Source organism: Cygnus olor, chromosome 5 (assembly GCF_009769625.2).
Source record: "Cygnus olor isolate bCygOlo1 chromosome 5, bCygOlo1.pri.v2, whole genome shotgun sequence".
Taxonomy (NCBI): domain Eukaryota; kingdom Metazoa; phylum Chordata; class Aves; order Anseriformes; family Anatidae; genus Cygnus; species Cygnus olor.
In genome coordinates, this window is record NC_049173.1 from 63414697 (window position 1) to 63425111 (window position 10415).

General features: G+C 36.9%; 1 long non-coding RNA gene across 2 annotated transcripts in view; it reads right to left on the minus strand.

Annotated features, from left to right (window-relative positions):
- LOC121071073 overlaps window positions 1-10146 on the minus strand; it is a 30344-nt gene extending 20198 nt beyond the window's left edge. Inside the window, exon 1 of one of the 2 annotated variants that reach the window (XR_005820362.1) lies at window positions 9484-10146. This is a non-coding gene — a long non-coding RNA (uncharacterized LOC121071073). Of the gene's footprint in view, window positions 1-8212; window positions 8533-9483 lie in introns of those variants that run through there. The other variant, XR_005820361.1, reaches the window with a different exon arrangement.
- Between the last annotated feature and the right edge of the window lie 269 nt (window positions 10147-10415).

A 10415-nucleotide genomic window follows, 5' to 3' on the forward strand; every position in this document is an offset into this window, starting at 1 on the left:
ACAGATGTGCTCAATTTTGGAGACCCCTTTTTAACATAATAGCTACCAAATGAAGCATGGCAGGTAAATCACAAACATCAGAAATGCAGGACAGGACTGAGAAAATTCAAGGTTTTCAGTCTAAAGAACAACAGATGAAGGGAGAAGTGTGATAGCAGATTGCTGAAAGAAAGAAGGTGGCTACCTGTTCTTCATATCCATGACAGATAGGGTGAGAAATAATAGTCTAAAAATACAAAGTGCTGTTCCACCCTTTTCCTCGGCCCCACTCATAGGCTCCCACCACCTCCCTTAGGTCAGCTCTAGCAATTATGTGGCTGCAGGTGAGTCAACTGAAAACTTATAATGAAAAAAGTGATTAGATCATTGCCTGTAGGTGTAAGTTTAAGCTGACTGTCAAACTGAAGGTTCAGGGCAGACAGGAGGAAAAATTTCTAGGAGGATAATGAAGCATCAGAATTGACCGCCTGGGAAGATTAGGTAGTCTCTATTACTGGAGGTCTTAAAGTACACTTTACACAAATATTCATCAGAAATGTCTCAAGTATAGCTGCTTCTTTCTTTGGACAGAGAAATAAATCAAGTGACTCAAGGTCCCTTCCAGTGTTGAGACTCTATGTTTCTGTCATGATTAGTAAATTGGAAAGTAATTTCATCCCATGCAACCCACTCACTTAAAGAAGTATTTAACACTGCTAGTATTTCATCAATCACAATGTCAGGAGGACTAATTATCTTCCGCAAAGAAGATTTCTTTCTTGCTTCAGTCTGTTCTAAGCAAGCTGTGAAATGAATTGCTGGTATATACCATGGAGGAAAAAAACTTCATAGAATTTAAAAAAATGACATATCAGATAATGGAGTGAAATGTATTATAGCATGCAGTATAGATCAGAAAGGGGTAAAAAGCTTTATATTATTGAATACAAAGCATTCATTGTTTAAGTAGGAAAAAACACACCCGAAAAACATGCCTTTTGGATGGGTTATATATGTCCCAATTACCTTCTTTAATGTCTTTTTCAACACTTGTTTGAACATCAGATAATAATCACTGTCATACTGGAAGAGACAGTGTTTGTATGGAAACTTTCTAGGAAAAAAATATTTTGTAATTTAATCTAATTGTTTAGATGGACGTTCCTGAAAGTTTCTGCAGCACGTCAGAAGTTACAAATCAACTTTATATAAGCAGGGGTGATTCAGGTAGTGCCGTCGGCTTCAAAACCAGGCAGCAATAGAGGAGAAGTTGACCTTATAACAAAGGAATGTGTTACTTGCACTGAACTTAACTTTGCAATAATGTAAGGTAGACTACAGCAGTTTGAAGACAACAACATGTAGAATGAAAATGCAAAGTGACAGTTGCCTGCATAGAGGTCAGGATAAAGCTCATGAGAAAATAAGAATAAGTTAGTTGTGCATATCACCTAAGAGTTTGCAATGAATACCTGATAGGTTAGGGGAGCAGAGAGGAAAAAGAAAAAAAAAAAAAGCAAAAAAAAGCAGAAAAGAAGCACGTGACATCATCATCAATGAACAGTACAGCATCACCAAGGAGTATCATTGGGACCCAAACCAATACAAGAACCTGGACTCCTCTACAGTAACACGCAAGATCTGATCTAAATCATGCTTAACTGCTGCTTTCCTTTTTTGTAGTAGACAGAGTCAATTTCATGTAGCCTTTGATTACAAAGTCACTCCTTGCATGACACAGCATATCACTGCTGGCACTCATGATCAGCTGGAACAGCTGTTTGTCCTCATTGTAGGGACCTGCTCATTTATTTCCTTTATGAGCCAGATAGTGAGCGGAGTGAGTATTGCCTCCATTGGCTGACCCAAGTGGCAAGTGGCAGCAGTCCTCTGCTGTTTTGCAACAGTTGTACCTCTTTTCCTGCATGGAGTTCTTCTACCTTCTCTATGCAGAAGGAAACTTGAAAAGAATTAGCTACCTTCTGTTAAAAATGTCTCTTCAAATCTCTGATTACCTCTGGCCACCAGTGGTATCTCTGCAAAAAATCACATGCACTTGTTTTGACATTCTTTGGTCAGTAATGTCTGCTGCCAACTTTATCTGGGCTTGAAGTAACCATGAACCTTCCAAGAGGGGATTAAAGAATAGGACAACCTTAAATACTATAAAAATTCTTTATCAATTAAGACTTTCAGAGGTTTTGAACATCCACAACAGCAAGAGAAGGAAGAAACATACCCCAGAGTTAATTTAAAACAAACTATTGCTTGTTTCCTTCAGAGCCCCATTTGTCTACGGTCCAGTTCACTGAACTAATGGAGGAAGACAAAGAATGCAGCTGTTCTACTCACCTACCAGACCCAAATTATAGAATCACAAGATCATACAACAGTCCTGGTTGGAAGGGCCCGAAAGATCCTCAGGACCAACCTTTCATGGAAAAAGGAGTCTAGATGAAATTATTTAGCAGCCTGTCCAACTGCATCCTGAAAAGCTCCAGTGACTGGGATTCTGTCACTTCTATGGGGAGGTTGTTCCAGTGATCAGTTGTCCTCACTGTAAAAAAATTCTCTCTTTATATCAAGACAAAGCCTCTTGATGGTGCAACTTGCATCTATTGCCCCTTGTCTTCTCCATGTGGCTCCTTGTGAAGAGTGTGCCTCCATCCTCTTTGTGCCCACCCTTACAGTACTGGAATGCTGTAAAGATGTCCCGCCTAGCCTTCTCCAGAAGTTACGAAGGAGTTAGTTATGCTAGATCATAGAATGGCTTGGGTTGGTAGGGAACCTAAAGATCATCATGTTTACGACACCAGCCGCTTTGATTTGGTCAGCCACCTTACTTCGATACCTATCAATACCTGGTACAACCTATTCCCTCTGGATCCTCAGAAGGTCTGATCTCTCTCAGACCACAGAGAGAGACAGACAGCACAAGCAATCTGTCAGGAATCCAGCAGTTGCACCATCCCGCAAATACAACGTTAATCTGTGGAATTTACTGCTCAACAGAAGATACAGCTTCATAAAATGGACACATCAGAAACAGATACTAACATTCACATTTATATAATGCAAACTACATACATGATGTAAATTCTTATAGTGGTGGGCAATTTATTCCACTGAAGCTGCATAAGATTTGATGAACTCTGCTAAAAGGTTGTTATCCTTTATAGCTGAACCTTTCCCTGACACTGATACTTTGGGTCTCTGACACAATTGTATGGGATTAGAAATAGAGGCAATTTTAGCTAATATGACAATTCCTCTGAGAAAAGAAGGAGGAGGAGCTTAGAAATACGATGACTTTTTATGGTCTGCAAGGAATAGAGCACGACTTAACTCTTTTAGCTCTTAAGAAGAATGAAGCACTGAACTTATCTATGTATATAGGAGTCCCACAGACAGACTGAAACATGCTGTCAATACCACCAGCCTTTTGTACAGCTAAACCAAAGTCAGTCACCTAATAGAAAAAAATACAGTATTAAAACTAGAAATAAAGATGGGCTTTTTTTTTTACTTTTTTTTTTTGATCAATCATAGAAGTTACTGTTTGTAGTGAAAATGCTGAAGTCAGAAAAATCAGTACAAATGAAACTTTCATATATGGATCTTCAGTCTCTTCTTCCCCTATTCTTCCAAGTTTGTGCCAACCACCACTAATATTTATCCTGTAATTACTTTGCAGGACAATCTGCTCCACCAGCAAAGGTTTTTTTTGTTGTTTTGATGTAACAGTTTTTTCTGGACATTCAAGCTCATATTAAACTAAGAATCCTCCAAGGACACAAGACAAATCTGCTGACCACTTTACATACTCTGTGAACAAGGCAGGTCAGAAATCCCAACTACAGCAAACTGATGGTGGGGACATACATTGCTGTGGGCAAGGAGGGACAGAGACAGAATTTAGAAGATAAATAAAACCAAGTTGCTGATAAATCAGAGTGCTGCTTGTTAAGAACCTAAGTGAAAACCCGGACTGTCACATCAACATGGACAACTACAAAACTTAGGACTACAGCATGCTCTTGGTGGATCCGCTCCTCCTCACAGCTGTCAGGACACATAGCAGCAGGAAAAACAAATGGCTGGAAACATGCCTGTATCATCTCCACCAGAATGAGATGATGCCTGGTGTGGCTGCAAACCCAACTAAACAGCATACCTTCCTCCTCTGCCTTCAGGGGCAGCTTTTCAGAGCCAGTCACTCAGAGAGTCAGCAGCTTTGGCCCAATGAAATCAACATCTCTGTTATATTGTACAAATATATTTGTCCTTGTACATTAGACTTCCACTGGCTTCCACTGTCACTCAAGCTGGTCCTTAAGGAAAAGAGGATGAAAAATGGTAATTTCACTTCCTGGAGGCAATTTTCTGTTTGTTGATCTGCTGGTCTGAATCAGACAAAGTATAATATGAACTCCAACATTCACCCAAAAAGTAGTGGCTAGAAAATCTGAACTAGAAATTTTTGCTTTGGTTTGAGATAACCCCTAAAATTTTATGCTGTATGAAGCAGCTAGTGTGAGCAAATTAACTGAAGGGAAGGGCAGGGGAGAGAGAGAATGAACACTCACGTTTGGAAACTATAACAGACATTTGTGTGTCCACTCTTTCCCAACTCTCAAAAAAATCTCTTGAGGAAATTAGAAGCAAGATGTTTATACAGTGGGCAAAATTTTAATTACAAAGGGTTTTTTTCTGCTCCTTTTCATTTTACCACGTGTTTTACTAATGTCTATACTTTCTCAAGTTTACATTACAAAGGAATAATACTATTGCATTGTCTCCACATCCCTTTAAGCACCATGTATTTGAGATGAAAGTGAAATGAAATGGAGCCAAATTATGGTTGCCTCTAAAAGTTAACCACAAGGAGACAAAGCTAAAAGTCTCTCTGTTTCAAACAACTGGTATGCCATAAGCAGCGCAATATTGAAACCCTGGGGGCCAAGCAAAGATTATTTAAAATATTTTAGTCATGCTGTACACCATGATCAAGTAAGTGAGGTTTGGTCAAAAATGTAGTTTTTCTGCTTTCCAGGATATTACAATTCAGCCACTGAACCCTTTTTTGCTAGCAGGAAAAATAAATAAATAAATAAATTGGGGTGGGGGTGTTGTAATAGCTCCTATTCTTTTGTACCCATTTTTTTCAATAAAAAAGAAGGTGTAAGTATGTGGTATATTGTGCTTAAGTAGTGAATATTTATTAATATGCAAATTAATAAAAATTCCTGTAATATATTTGTATTTCAATCAAGGGCACAATCTAAATGGTTTTTTTTTCCTAAATTACTAACAGGCACATTAAATGACAATATTTGTAATTTAAGAATTAATTACATCTTACAGTGCATACTGATTCCCTGTAACCAACAGCTTTGTACTATTCTGATGTAAATCGGGATGAATAAAGTACGATTACTTGCAGTAGTAGGGTTTTATTTTTTGTTTTGTTTGTTTTCTGTTTTTTTTTGTTTGTTTTTCTTCTGTTTTGTTTTTTAATTGAGCTAGAAATACACATCATTTTACAAAAGAAAAAAAACACACCTTTTTCAGCTGTGGCACTTGGCTTCCAAAATGTTTTTGTTTTTTTTTTCCTCTAAGAACACCATTTAGCAGCTCATTTCAAGAGCTTTTAATAGGTATCAAAGTCAAATCTCCCAGTAATAACTGGATATTAAAACCAATCCTTTAAGCAGAACACCTACAATTGTCATCTTACCTTCATGTTTAATTTCATTTCATTTGCTTCATTGATGTCACTGCTTTTAACTAAAATGCTTTCCATTTTTAAATCTCTGTGAACAAGATCTGCCAAGAAAGAGTAAGAAATAAACTGTTACCAGTTGTAGAGAATATAGTCTGACAGAAATGTTCTGATCTTTTTTGATTTAGTAATTTCTTTGAGCAATTCCACTGCACTTTACTCAGAACTACTGGAAGCCTAACGAAAATCTCTCAAACCACATGACTCCAGGGAGTCATGTGAGCATTTCAAGTTTTCAAATCTCATTTCTATGCACAATCCTGTAAAGAAGGAGAAAGTTAATATTGTTTCAATGTTGAAATCAGTAAATTACCTAGTATCATTTAACAAACAAGCGGTATAATTATCAAATTTGCACATATTTTTTTACCTTCAGTTCATTTGCATATTCAAAAACAGTAGATTTTTTTGCCCTTTCAATGACTACAGAGAATAGACTGAGCTCTAAACAAAGCCCCATTTCATAATCCTAAGTACCTCTACGGAGGGGAAAAAAAAAAAAAGGTAAATAAAGGTTTCCTACAAGTAGTATGCTATCAGAGAGAGGTAAATAATTTCTGTATTAAAAAAAAAAATCCAGAAGTATTCACAATCCTACCCTATCCCCTACTCTAAATTTTTGGCTGGATAAGTTGACTCTGTTGTGGACTATGCAGAATTCTAACACTTCCTTGTGGTGGATGAAAATGCTGATGCTTACTGAATCCTAAATAGAACACATACTGTTAAGAAGTATCAGAAGCATTCCAATTCTGCTTTTTCTCTTCCTGTAGTTAACTACTAAACTAAATATAATGCAAAGCAGTTGCAAGTTAAGAAATAATAATCCATATTATTATCCACAGTCAGTACAGAAAGAAATAAAAGAATATGATAGCAGTTAATGCAGTTATAGGAAAAATAAAGCTCTAAAAAAAGGATTCACGTAGCCTATGTTACTTTTTCTTTACTGGACTATCTTTATGCTATGAAAAAATAATAAATAAGAATAGCAATCAGAGCAATTTACTTTTTTTGTGTGAAGACACACTACTGCTGAAGCAAGACTCTGATGTGCCTTGTCTCATTTTCTATAAAATGTCCTTTACTACTAAGGGTTTTTTTGTTTGTTTTTTTTAAGTTCTCTGTGCTCACACAGCTGCATTACAAGATACATCCGCTGATGTTAATAAAGAGACAACATAATGGTTTTGTTATTTCTGAGTTTAGTGTTTCTTTTAATGTAACGACAATATAAATAATGGCAGTGCCCCAGTTGCATTGATGACCCAAAAGCCCAACACAGTTAGCATTTTATGAACACAAGCAAAAGACAATTGACCTGCCCCAAATATTGCCAGTGTTTAGAGTACTACAATTCTTGAGCCTTCAAAACACATACATTCACAAACATATTAAAATACTACAATTACAAAATCTGGACTAAGTATAGATTTAGCTTAAAGCCCCTTTCATTCAATGCATCATCAATGGTTTTTATAAAAAGCCTAAAAGAGTACCAACATTTGAAAAAATAAAAAATGCAACTTTTCAGTGATTAGGAATGAAAACTATAATACATTACACAAGCAAGACATCTAACCAATTCAGTGCCCAAAGATAAAAACATATGCTTACAGCTAATAGCAAATATCAGGTTCCATGTGTTAATTCAGTACTTACAATATGTTCTGTCATTATAACGTCCTGAGATCGTCTCTGTTCAGCTCAGCAGTAACACTTTTGCAACAATAAGCTAAGTAAAAAACATTATAGTAATAATTTCATCTCAAAAATAAAATTTCCTTCATTCTTTAGCTTTATAACAATTTCTGAAACAGAAATGTATAAAAAATGAAAAGACTGCTTATGGGTTATTGTTTCCCCTTGTTACAGATGCTATGGACATACAAGAGGCCCACTCCTTTATACAGCACTACAGGAAACAAGAGGAAAGAAACAACCCTAACTCTCACAGTAACTGTATTTAATTATTGTTGCAATAGTTCTGAAAGAACAGGGGTAAAAAATGAGAATTCAAAGAAGGTAGAAAGAAAAACCTAGGCTATAATAACTGTCTCAGCATATGAGAGACAGGCAAAAAACATAGACTTACTTGGCTTGAGATGGTGATAGCTTTCACTTATAACATTAGTACAAACCTGACTTCAGAAACGAAGTATTTGTAAATTCTTATTTGTGATAAGACTCAAGTTCACAAATGTTTCTCTCTGCAAACCTCTGTATGAGAGCACGCTGACCACAGCTCAGTGCCTGCGACAAACACTCTGCAACTCTGCCCCTGGTACTTAGACCCCTGCCAGGGTTCGGTGGAGCCCCTGAGCCTGTTACCTAACCCATCTTGATGTGCTGGAAGAGATCCCAGCTCTACTTCCCAGGAACTTCCCCATACTTTCCAGGAAATGCCCTTCACTTTCTAGGAAACCTCTCCTCTGCCTTCCAGGAATTTACCTTGTGCTTCCTAGGAATCTTTCCATGTGCTTTCTAGAAAATCTCTCCACTACTCCAAAGGACTTTTCCCCTCTGCTTTCCACAAATTTATCTCATGCTTGCCAGAAGGCGAACCTGAGAGATGAATGGGCTGGAGACCATAGCACCTACACCCTGCAGCCACTGTTCCGAGCACCTGCTCCCCAGGCTGAGGCAGCTGAGCAGCTGCTTCCCTGTCCAGCCCTGCCGTGAAAGGCAGAACCCCTTGTTTCGAGAAATTCAGGCTTAAACCTCTGGAGACTACTAGGGAGATGGCATTTTAGAGACTGATAAATGAGATAAAAGAATGATCCAAATTTCAAGAAAATGGAAGAGATTGGCTTCAGAGTGTACAGCTTGTGTTTTTGCAGAAAAAAAGGACCAAATTTTCCGTAGGCATTCTGCAAAATTTCCTCTGCTCCAGCACCTCTGACGCACCACCTCAGAGAAAAGCTCTGATGTCATTTGTATATGGCTAAGTCCCTAGGTTCCTCCCTACCCATATCTCACTTACCAGATCTAGGACTTTTCTTTTTGAATGGCAGATGGCTTAGCAGCAAACAATAATACAAAATCTTTACATGCAGGCAAGAACTACTTCAGTATATTCTCTTGTCAGATATAGTGCTTCTATAATGAGAGAGAGCTTCTAATCTCACTCGATATCCTACAATCTGCAATTTATATGAAATGTGATTAATACCCATTTCCACATTTAATATTCTAACACAATACTAGTACTCTTTTTCCTACCACCTCAGAAAATTTTAGCTGTCATATGATACAACCATTACAATCTTTGATTCTCTGAAACTTAGCAAGAAGAAGATCTGATAACTAGAACAAAGAAGAGATAAATTAATGATATGTAGAAATATTTTCATTCTCTTGAAGACCTTCTTATATAAAAGAGGTTAACATTCTGCATTTTTTAACCTTTTGCTTCTGTACAAAATTTTTGCATTCAAAAATGCTGAAATAAAGTCTTCTGTTGACCTATCAATAAAATGAAGGACGTCTTCTTTTTTAACATTATCAATAAGGCTACACAAGAAAAAGGAGGGATTACTTTTCCAGAAAACCTTTGTGAACGCTTGTGTCTAGCCACAAGAAAGTGCTATAGACAAGTTTTTAAAGATTAGTTCAAAAAAGAAAATACAGAAAAGGAGGAACCTACAGCTGCTTTAAATCAAATTACTGCCAGTAGGAGAAAAAAAAAAAAAAGAAAAAGAAACAAACAAAAAATATCCTACCTTGGCTTTTGCTTAAGACTTCTTATTCTTGACACTTTAATCACCTTCTAAGGGTCATATGGCTTTCCTCAGACCCTCTTGAGTTTCAGTACAACGAGCAAGACATCAGGCAAACCCCCTCACAACACCTGTGTGCACCTAAAAGTAATTCGCAATGCTTTATTAAATGCTTAACTAGGAACTATAACGACAGATTTAATTAACCAATCAAATAGTGAACAGACACCATGACATGAACAGACAGCCTTATGGATAGATGAAACAGAGTGGCTGAGAGAGGAATCCAGCATACAGCAAGAATAGTGAGTACTCCAGAATATATAGTATGGTTGTTAAGTATCTTTTGGTTATAAATATCCAAAATTTCAAATGCTCCAGCGGTGAATCCTCTGCTTTAACTACTTTAACTGAGTAACTATGACAAACGTATATTTTATACAATTAAAAGCTGTACAGAAATAGCAGACAAATGTTTCCTTTCTTTTTAATAAACAGGGACTGTATAATATGCATGCAACACAAGAAGGGAAATAGCAAACGAGGAAATGTTGTGTGACAGCTTTAGGCACCAAGAAGCACTTCCCTATCATACTTGCAGCTTGCCTTTTTTTTCTATTGTGAATTAACAATGTGATCAAAAAGCAATGTGAAGTTATTTTTCCTTTCCAGTCCAAAAGTATTTTTAAGTGCTTTTGATCAAAGTTACAATGCTAAGGGATGCAAAGGGAATGTAAGCTCCCATTGATATATTTAGTTGTTACTGGTCAAGGCAGATAGGCTTATAGGCACATTGTCTGTTGTGAATAAAGAATGGTCACACTCTAGGAATTTCCACTTTCAACTTTCTGGTGCTGAAAGGTAGGAGCTACTTTACCCATGTATATATCTATTCATAATCTAACATCCTGAATCTGCTTTTATTTCAATTCTAT